Raw genomic sequence first — 11,217 nt, 5'->3', positions numbered from 1 at the left:
ATACCTGCAGCAGCCTGTATTTATTCCTCCAGAAGTTAGTTCCTCCTGGAGGTGTAGCTCCCTCCTAATAAACTGGTGAATCCATATTTGGATTAAGGTCTGAGCAGAAAGGGAGTATGGCTACCTGCTATGGGCTGAATTGTAGCTTCCCCACCCCCAAATCCATATGGTGAAGTCCTAACCCCCAGTACTTCAGAATGTAATTAATTCGGAGATAGGGCCTTTAAAGAAGTAATTAAAGTAAAATGAGGTCATTAGGGCAGGCCCTAACCCATTATGATTTATGTCTTTGTGAGAAGAGATAAGGACACAGACAGACACAGAGGAAAGACCATGTGAGGACACAGAGGGAAGGATGCCATCTGCAAGCCAAGGAGAGAGGCCTCAGAAGAAACCAACTCTGCTGACACCATCTTGGACTTTCAGCTTCCGGAATTGAAAATAAATTTCTGTTTAAGTGACCTAGTCTATGATGCTTTGTAATGGCAGCCCTAGCAAACTAATACACTCCCCATTCCAGAATGTTGTCCCACTTTCTCCTCCAACTCATGCCCTCCTTCCCTTTAGAAAGCTGAGAATAAAGCTACTCAAGTCCTGCTTGGGGTTTTGCTTCCCAGTTCTGCCCTATTTTTACTCCTAGGATGAGTGTGTGGGGTGCTGTACCAATATTCTAATTCCAATATACATCCTGTTCCATAAAATTTAGTATAAGCAACATCATATTTCATTTTATTTCTCTACAACAGATTTAATCTGCTCTGAACCTCATCCTTCCTTAGTTGACTAGAAACTCAATCTCAGTCACAGGTAGGGCACCCCTTTCCAGATTTGTGCAAAGATCCTGGGGGTCTTATAGAGTCTACAATATTTAGGGGAAGGCCTTCTGATCTGGTCTTCAGTTACTCTGGTCTGTTGACCTGCTCATTTCCCAGACTTGTGTGAACTGTTAAAGGGGGCAGTTGCATTGCTTTCATACTAGGCTTGGCATGGGGGTAGTTGTGGGAGGTGGGGGGTGGGGAGTGGTGGGGGTGTCTTTGTAATACCCTTTCCAGTCTGGAAGAAACAAGCCCTCAGAATTCTTCCCCTTTGACTGCCTCTGCCTCTTCTCCTCCAACCCTGGCCTCAATAACCCTCCACCTCCAGGAATAGTCATCAACGTTCTCTTCCTGGAAAAGGTTGCTTCACCCTCCCTCAAAAGCTCCCCAAGGAAGGGGAACATAAAGGACTGGTTAACTTGGTGGGAATTTGCAGGAACATCTATAGCAATAAAAACAGAACATAAATTAGCATCGCCCGGCTTTGTTTTGATGAGCATAAGGAAACTACCACACTCCCTTCACTCACAGAGCCATATTTTAATCATGGTACAGCAGGAATCCTGTCATGGAAGGAGCTAGCATAGGATTCAGCCGGCATTTCCTCTAAGTTCAGATTCCTGTGGGGGACAAAAGGCAACTATGAAGGTGAAGGACTGCTGCTGGGTGACATTCCTTTCCACACCCAAGAGCCTCAAGCTCCCCACCCCCACCCCCCACCCCCACCCCCGACCAGGGGAGCTAAGTCAGCACAACTAGATTTAGTCTTTGCCTCAGGTTTCATAACAGATAGAGCAAAACTGAGAACTCTCTCTGCCCTCCCACAGTGACTGGGAACAACCCTGTGACAGCTTCTACACATCCATCCCCCCTCCTGCCAACACCTCTGCATGCTGTGTGGAGATGGATAGCAGGAAAAGTCAGAAACTCCAGTTCCGGGTGCAGAGTGGCTACTTTCTGAGAAATGATTAGGATCCCAGAGAGAAGCTGCATTCAGACTCTGAGTATCTAATTAAAAAGTGTGAGCCTGCCATCGTGGTGCCGGAGCAGGGAGTGATGCAGATGGCAGTGGGACGCACCAGGAGCAGGGAGGGCCCGCAGACTCGCTCAGCCCCCGCGTGCCTTTGATGGACAATGCCTTCATTTCAGTGGCTTCTAGAAATCTGGCCTCCTGCAGGAAGCCTTCTGGGCCTGCTAGAAAATGTAGGTTTTCCCTCCTACCCGCCTTCATTGCTACCTGTAAGATACACACACACACACACACACACACACACACACACACACACGGTGTGATGTTTCATTCTGTTATTTGTTTGGAAGCTTGCTCCTTTGGCCCCCTGCAGAGGTTCCAGGATGCCTGCCCCCTGTCCCCTCACTCTCTCAGTGCTCACCCTGAGGATTTGCCACTTGGGAACTGGCACATCAGGTACTTGCTTGGGGTGATGGTGTCAGTTTTCCTCTTCAGAGTATCCAAGAAGCTTTCTTGATGGACAATGGTTTGGAAAATGCAACAATGAGCAAGAGAAAGTGGTTGTCCTCAGCCTCACCGATAGATTTAGACCACTGGTGGGAAAGTCTACAGGAAGGCATGATTAAGTGTGATAGCAAACTGTGATTTCACAAAGATGATCATTTAAAGAGGGCCTTGAAAGATGAGCAAGAGTTCTACAGGGGTAGAAGTGGGGATTGGGCATTCCAGGCAAAGGAAACAGGTTGGTCAAAGATCTCTACCCTTGCTTTATTTTCTTCCAGCATTTAGTACCATCTGCAATTATATTCTTATGTAGCTTCTAATTGTTTATTTCCTGCCTTCCCCATGAATCTAACTCTCTGAGTACAGGAAGCATGTCTGTCCCACTTGTTGCTGTGTCCTAAGCGCCCAGAAGCATTCCTGGCATGTCGTGGGTGCGCGTGCGTATTTGTAGAACGAATGAATCCATGCACAGTCCAAGTGAAACGGGGAAGGGGACTTCTACAAGCTCCACAAATATGTATGTGGTTTCATTTCATCCTTAACAATATCACTCCCCGAGAAAGACATCATTATCTGCACTTTGCAAATAAGGAAATGGAGCTCAGACAAACGTTAAGCATCTTTCCAAAGATCCTACCCCCAGAAAAAAGCAAGGCTTGGATTAAAGCTTAGGCCATCAGGTTCCAAAGTCTGGACTATACCAGGAAAAGGGTAATAAATGAAGTAAAACTGTGGGAAGGGAAGTAGAGGAGAGAACTCATGCTCAGGAGGCACTGCACTGATAAACCAGACCAGAGCTGGCCAGACGGAAAGGGAGAAATCCCTGTGCAGATTCCTCTCCATCCCAGCGGTTGGTCCTGACTTCTCTCCTGCCTGGAGCCAATCACATGGGGATGACAGAAAAAACACGTGGCTTTGGCTGTTTTAATTACTGTTTAACTTTGGGAGAACTACCTGAATTGTCTGAGCATCTGTTCCTCCCCTCAAAACGGTGATAGATACTAGCTTTAAGTTTGTCATGAGATGGTGTAGGAAAGGCACCCAGGACAGTTCCTGGCCCAAAGTAGGTGTTCAGTCAATATAAATTCACTTAGCTTTTCCCATGACCTCCTGATGTCATTTGACCTGGGCAATACTGTTCCCAAGAAGACCAAAGAAAGAGGAGGAAGTGTTAAGAAGACATCTGCCCTGGTGCAGGTGCTGTAATGGACAGTGTCAGGAAGGAAGTGAGGGACAAGCTGGGCCTGGGAGAGGCAGATGGCAAACAGGCCAGGGAGGTACGCAGCAGGGAAAACCTCCCTCTCTGTGACGCACACTCTGGCCCCTCTTAGATGAGGGTTCAGACAAGCACCCAGAATTCTGAATCTATGGCCAGTCTCTTCACTGCTGAAAAGGCATTGCCAGAGCGTGGTAAAGGGGAGCCATGGTCCTGGGATCGAGCCCTGCATTGGGATCCCTGCTCAGCCCAGAGCCCGCTTCTCCCTCTCCCTCTGCCTGCCGCTCCCCCTGCTTGTGTTCCCTCTCTCTGTCAAATAAATAAATAAAATCTTTAAGAAAGAAGAAGAAAGAGAGTAAGACAGACCGACAGTCAGGCCTGGGTCCCTGGGTCTCTCCAGCTCACAGCACAGGACAGCAGCAGCTTAGAGGCAGCCAGAGGGAGGAGGAAGAGCTGCTACTGCCCTTGTTTACAGCGCCCCCTGGTGGTCAGAACTCCTAAAAATTCAAGTTGCTTCTTCCTTAGGAGCTGAAAAGTAGAGTAAAATCCCCACAGGTATCTTCTGAAGCATTCTCTCTCAAAATCTCTTCTTCATTTACTTGAAAAGAATGAGTCTCATAAGCAAGAATAATCTAAAATAACAGTTGATGCCTCACGATTTTCCTTTGTTTTCGTTTAGCTTTGTAATGTGGAAGGGAAGGTCTGTAATACAAGACCGAGCACCACGTGCCAGGCAGTGTTCTAAGTGCCCAGCATGGCTTAAGTAACTTAGCTATTTTAACAACTCTAGAGAAAGGTATTACTATTATCATGCCCATTTTACAGACTGGCAACTGAGGCACAAAGAATTTAAAGAATCTGCCCAAAATCACACAGCCATAAAGTAGCAAAACAGGGGTGCCTGGGTGGCTCAGTCCGTTAAGCGTCCAACTCTTGATATCAGCTCAGGTCTTGATCTCAGGGTTGTGAGTTCAAGCCCCACGTTGGACTCCATGCCCAGTGTGGAGCCTATTTAAAAAAAAAAAAAAAGAAGAAGAAGTAGCAGAGCGAAGATTTAAACCCAGGCAGCTTTGCTACCGTGCCCATGATTTTAACCACTGTTACGCCACTTTTCCATACAGGTGTATGTTTCAAGAAAATATATCTTACTTTTTATTTGGCCTGATATTAAAAATTTAATTTCTCTGTGTGAAGCTTGGTGGACCAAGAAGAAACAGAGCAGCAAAGAAGTTAAAAATACGCCTTCAATAATCCTCTGCTATATGAGACATTGAGCTTTCCAGAAGCATGGACTCCCTTTTAGAATGCCATGCGATGCAGAAGGATGGCATACAAAACAATTAGTGTTTGTTTATAATAACCTCCCCCCAAGAAAATATTATAATCCTCTCAGTCCTTTTAAGAACTCAACAATCCACCAGATCTCTCCTTTTTTTTTTTTTTAAAGATTTTATTTATTTATTCATGAGAGACAGAGAGACAGAGGCAGAGGGAGAAGCAGGCTCCCCGCTGAGCAGGGAGCCCGATGCGGGACTCGATCCCAGGACCCTGAGATCATGACCTGAGCCGAAGGCAGACGCTTAACCATCTGAGCCACCCAGGCGCCCTTTTTTTTTTTTTTTAAAGATTTTATTTATTTATTCATGAGAGACAGAGAGAGAGAGAGACAGAGGGAGAAGCAGGCTCCCAAGGAGCAGGGAGCCCGATGCGGGACTCGATCCCAGGACCCTGGGATCATGACCTGAGCCGAAGGCAGACGCTTAACCATCTGAGCCACCCAGGCGCCCCCACCAGATCTCTCCTTTAAGAAGAGTAATAATAATTATGGCTACTATTTATTGAGTGCTTGTTTTTCATTTTAGAGAAGCAATTATCTACGGATGGTCCCTGAACTACAGTGGCCTGACTTACAATTTTTCAGTTACTATGGGTGTGAAAGCCATACACGTTCAGTAAAAACCATACTTCAAATTTTGAATTTCGATCTTTTCCTGAGCTACTGATTGATGGTAGGATACCCAGTCGTGACGCTGGGTGGTGGCAGCCACACAATCAGGAGGGTAAACAACCCATACACTTACAGACCGTTCTGTACCCACACAACCATGCTGCTCTTCGGTGCAGTATTCAGTTACATGAGACATCCAGCACTTTATTATAAAATAGGCTTTCTGTCAGGTGATTTTGCCAACTGTAGGCTAATATAAGTGTCTTGAGCATATTTAAGATAGGCTAGGCTATGATATTTGGTAGGTTAGGTGTATTAAATGCATTTTCGATTTACAGTATTTTCAACTTATGATAGGTTTTTACCAGGATACAATCCCATTCTAAGTCAGGGAAGATCTGTAGTGAAAAACAGTGTAAGTTTTGGGATCACACTACCTGGGTTCAGATCCTACCTGTGTTACTAAGCAAGTCACTTCACATCTCCAAACTCCAAATTCCTTCACAAAACAACAGGGAAGGGACGCCTGGGTGGCTCAGTCGGTTAAGCGTCTGCCTTCGGCTCGGGTCATGATCCCAGGGTCCTGGGATCGAGTCCCACGTCATGCTCTCTGCTCAGCGGGAGTCTGCTTCTGCCTCTCCCTCTGCCTGCCGCTCCCCCCGCTTGTACTCTCTCTCTCTCGCTGTCAAATAAATAAAATCTTTAAAAAACAACAACAGGGAAAATAATGGTGCCTACACTTCAAACAGGTGTATGAGAATTAACTGATTTAATACACAAGAAGAGCTTAGAAGAGTTTTGGCACATAATAAGTGCTCCCAAAAAAATGTCACCTTGTAGTATAATGTGGCCAGGCACCGAGCTAAGCAGATTACAAACAAAACCCCCTTTTAATGCAAGTGTCCCTTTACAGAAACTGCTGGTTATGATTATTCACGCAGAAAACAATCTAGGAGGAAACATACCAAGGTATTAATAAGCTATCACCAAGTAGGTATAGTTTTGATTTTGTATTGTTTTTCACCGTTTTACCTATTTTTGCTGAATGCACATGGGTTGTTTTTTAGTAAGACCAAAAGTACTACACTTTTCAGGAAAAAAAGAAAAGAAAAATTATTGAAGGAACAAAGAATGATTTGGAACTATGAAGTCTCAGAGAGGACATGGTAGATGTCTTCAAATAAGAGGATTAACAAGTGGAAGAAAGGCTTGTACTGTGTAACACGGAAACTGAACGAGGACTGACAGTTGGAAGCTTCACAAACTCTTGTGTTTTTTCATTGGAGCTGATTAGAAAAGCCACAGTGAGAAGTACCTCTTCCTTGAAAGCATTCACACAGAGGCTGGAGACTGCCTCTCAGAGAAGATCGAGAGATGACACATGGGTCAAGTGGCAGACTGGGTCACAAGACCTCTGAGTTCCCAACCAACTGGGGATCCGGATTCATCACCTAATTGTACCTTGAAACACAGCAGAACAGATAAAAGGCAGGTGGTCACCAGCTTTCAGAGAGTTGAAGTCTGTTTTCTTGCCAATTATTTTTCTGCTACAGTTTCCATAAAATGGTATGAGAAGACCCTTGTCCTCCCTCCTTCTTATGGATCCAGTGTGGACTGCAGGGGATGGTACGTCAGTGCTCACTCCCCACTGTCATCAATGGCCAGGCATCAACCCTCAAGTACAGCCCCTACGCTGGATCCTGCAGAGAACAGAAGAAAGAAGGGGCAAAGTCTCTGGACTTCAGGACTCTGTGATCCCATTTTTGTCCTCCGTATCGGTTAGGAATTGCTAATAATAGAGGCCTGGCCTCAGAAGCTTAAACAAATTAGGGATTTAGGTTTTCACCTAAAAGAGCAAAGCGAGGCCACACAGAACTGGTATGGCACCTCCAGAATGTGACCAGAGAACTAGGCCACTCTCTTTCTGCTCCACCATCTTTGGGGCAAAATGCCACCCTCCAGAGCTTCAGCCATCACTTCTGTGTTCCAGGTAGGAAAAAGGGAAGAGTAAGAGGCAAAGGGGTGTTCCTCTCACTCTTAAAGAGCTCTCCTCACGGGGGGCCTGGGTGGCTCAGTCGGTTAAGCATCTGCTTTTGGCTCAGGTCATGATCCCAGGGTCTTGGCATCGAGCCCCCCAATCCCTCCGTGGGCTTTCCTGCTCAGCAGGGAGCCTGCTTCTCCCTCTCCCTCTGCCCCTCCCCCTGCTCATGCTCTAATAAATAAATAAACATCTTTTTTTTTAAAGATTTTATTTATTTATTTGACAGAGCAAGACACAGCGAGAGCGCGCACACAAGCAGGGGGAGTGGGAAAGGGAGAAGCAGGCTTCCCGTGGAGCAGGGAGCCTGACGTGCGGCTCCATCCCAGGACCCTGGGATCATGACCTGAGCTGAAGACAGACGCTTAACGAATGAGCCACCCAGGCGCCCCAAATAAATAAAAATCTTAAAAAAAAAAAAAAAAAAAAAGCTTTTCTCAAATGAGCAATGGTGAGTGCTCGTTTCCCTGGCCACACCTGCAAGGGGGACTGGGAAATGGTTTTAGCTGGGCACTGTCACCCCAATAAAATTCAGGGTCCTGTTACTAGGAAGGAGGAGGGGACTATAGGGCAAACAGCAGCCTCTTCCACTTCCTCTCATGCCCCTCTGTCAGGACAGCGGGATTGTTACCTATTTTATGAAGAGGAGAAGGCTGAAAAGGGGTAGGGGGACCCATGCAGAGCCCCAGTAGGTCGGTGGTGACATCAGTCTCAGCACCCCACTCAGGGCCGGCTTTGAAAAATGGAGAACGCAAAAAGCAGAAGCATTCTGTGGGCAAACACCAGCGGTGGGCCCAGGGCCATCTCTCTGCAGGGAGTCCCACTGGAGACTGCAGAGGGCAGGCAGGACGAGGGCTGCAGGACACACTGGTCTACATGTCATTCCCTGGGTTGGCAAGAGGTAGACAGCATTGGCCCTGGCTCAGTTGGGAGAACAGATGGGCAGGAATTCAGGGCAGCTTCCAAGTCAGCCAAGCGGCAAACTGCCTTCCTTCCCTCTCTGTCAACCGCAGCTAGGTCCCACCTGGTCACAGCCAGCTGCAGGGGCCCAAGACTGAAGACCACACCCGCGTGGCCAGGAGCAGCCCTGGAATGTGTCATCCCTCGCCTGATGCGAGGGGCTGTCATGAGGACAAGCAAGTGCAGCTGTCTGTCCCAGCCGCGGGCGGGTTTCTCCGTGTGGAGCCAACAAGCCCGGACTCCTTCGTGGAGCACGGGACCCTCGCTTTTGAGAGGGCCAGCCCGGGGCTCTGTTCTTTCTTGTGCCCTCGCCTCCCACAGAAATAATGGCGTTGTGGCCAGAGAGGTAAGGGGAACCCAAGAAGTACATTGAAATACGTGCAAGGCGAGCAGAGGCGACTCCTTCCCACATCTGAAGAAAGCAGAGTCCTCACAGAAGGGAAACAGAAACAAAGCAAACTTGATGAGGGGACAGAACCACGTGTTCAGTTTCAGAAACAGGACAGAAAATGCTGAGAATTTTATTGCAACTCTGACTAGAGCATATGGTATAGGAGGAAGAACGGTTAAGCTTTTAGACAGAAACACACTTTCCTCTGTCAGCCGAACATGGTGGGGTTCACCAGGGAGGGAGTGGAAGGGCCCAGAGGAAAGGAGAGCTCTCCTCTCTTCCGCCTTCCAAAGATTACATCAACTTTGGATTATCTGTGTATGTACTCCCAATTCACTGACTCTAATGAAAAACTGACTGAAATTTGTTTAGAATTCTATTTAGCTAGGCTTCCAGAAAAGTTTTCAATGAGAAGTTTGGAGTAGAAAATTGATAATGAACATCACTACCGTAAGTCTTTAAAGACAGAGAAATTGGGGAAGAGACTGGAAGGACGGGGGTGGAAGGAGGGGCAGGCTAGCTGTGAAGGCTGCGCCCCCTCGGAGGATGCTCCCTGAAAGGTGAAGTCGATGCACTGCCATCCCTCTCCTCTTCGGCAAGGGGCTGGCACCTCACAGCCACCTGCAGGTTCCACAGTGAAGCTCTTCAGATGATTATAAAGAACTTCCAACTCTGGCTCTCTCACTCCAGGCCTTCTCTCATCTTGAGGCCGACTCATCAAATCTAAACTCTGCGACCCAGATGTGCTCATGTGGCCTTGGGAAGGCTGGGCAGAAGGCAGCCAGCAGGCTCCCACACCACTTGCCTTCCCCCTCCACCCTCAGCAGCCTGGCTCCTTGTTCCCACGAGGGCACAATCAGGGCCAAGACCCTTCATGAGTCCCCTCTGGCCCTCTGGGGTGCAAGGAGTCAGCAGGGACACACTCCCCATCCCGCCAGGGCCATCTGCACCAATTATAAGCCCTTTGGGAGCCAGCAGAGGGCTGTTTAGCTGCTGGTTCTCTATGATTAGCTAGTTCTTTTTTTTTGAATATTGCACATGGTGCAACCAGCTGTATAAAGCATTCATGATTCAAAGCTTTTTTTCCCCTCAAAAAAAAAAAAAAGTGCTAAGCTAGTTGTTATTACCATGGGGAAGGAAAACTTTAAGTCTTATTTTCTGGGTAAGTTCCTTTCCCAACCTTGTAAGTCCACCTCTTCCCAGGATTAAGATCATTCTTTTATCAATTTTCTTTTTTTTTTTAAAGATTTTTATTTACTTATTTGAGAGAGAGAGAGAGCACAAGTGGGGGAGGGGGGAGGGGCAGAGGGAGAAGCAGACTCCCCACGGAGCAGGGAGTCCTATGTGGAGCTCGATCCCAGGACCCCAAGATCATGACCCAAGCCAAAGGCAGCCACTTAACGGATTGAGCCACCCAGGTGCCCCTCTTTTATCAATTTGCTATAGACACCAGATAGGCACTTGCTTGCTGCAAATGAGCCTTGCTAAGAAACATCAAGATAGGGACACCTGGGTGGCTCAGTCGGTTAAGCCTTAGGCTCAGGACATAATCCCAGGGTCCTGGGATTGAGTCCCACATCGGGCTCCTTGCTCAGCAGGAAGCCTGCTTCTCCCTCTGCCTGCTCCCCCTGCTTGTGTTCGTTTGCTCTCTCTCTGACAAATAAATAAATAAAATCTTTAAAAAAAATAATCAAGATACTATGTAATTCCAGCTCAGGCATTATTATCCATAGTCCAATAGACTCTCTTCTCTCCCTTATTTTGTGTATGTGAGAGACCCAATGTTAAGGCATCCTTTTAATGAAACCATTCCAGAGAATCAACTCTTTGCAATCAACTCAGGAGCCAGGGCCAACTGCTGAGGCTTACCTTCTTTTGCAGGTGCTGAGCCAGGAACAAAAGCGTACTTTGTTCACACACTTGAAATCCTCATTGTTCTTACAGGCGAAAAGCAGTTGGCTGGCTATATGCCAGCACTAAAATCACTAGAGATGCTAAATACAATGTAGATTCCATCATGGACTTGAAATCCAGGTTCACACATGTGTAGAGATCCAGAGAAGTTGGAGATCTGGGAGTCTTGTGAACAGTGATAATGCAAGCGATGAAATCAGCTACAATGCACAGGGTAATGAACATGGAAACAGAAGAGGGGGTCCCCTTCTTCCTCCTATCTCTGAACTAGGCAAGTGAACTCATTTTTCTCATCATCTACAGGCTCTATGGTAAACAAGAGCACAAGCAGGCCAATAACCACAGGACACTCTATGAATATAAAAAGTCCTTTGTAGCATGGGTTTGGCCAGCTTGACTGTCACCTCAATTTTCGGAACTTTAGGAACCCAGCTGTATATGGAATGAACAGTTCCACGTTG

The sequence above is a fragment of the Mirounga angustirostris genome, unplaced genomic scaffold (assembly GCF_029215605.1).
Source record: "Mirounga angustirostris isolate CCGP_5_RB_7025 unplaced genomic scaffold, mMirAng1.0.hap1 SCAF_6, whole genome shotgun sequence".
NCBI lineage: Eukaryota > Metazoa > Chordata > Mammalia > Carnivora > Phocidae > Mirounga > Mirounga angustirostris.
Note: the sequence above shows the minus strand (reverse complement) of the source record.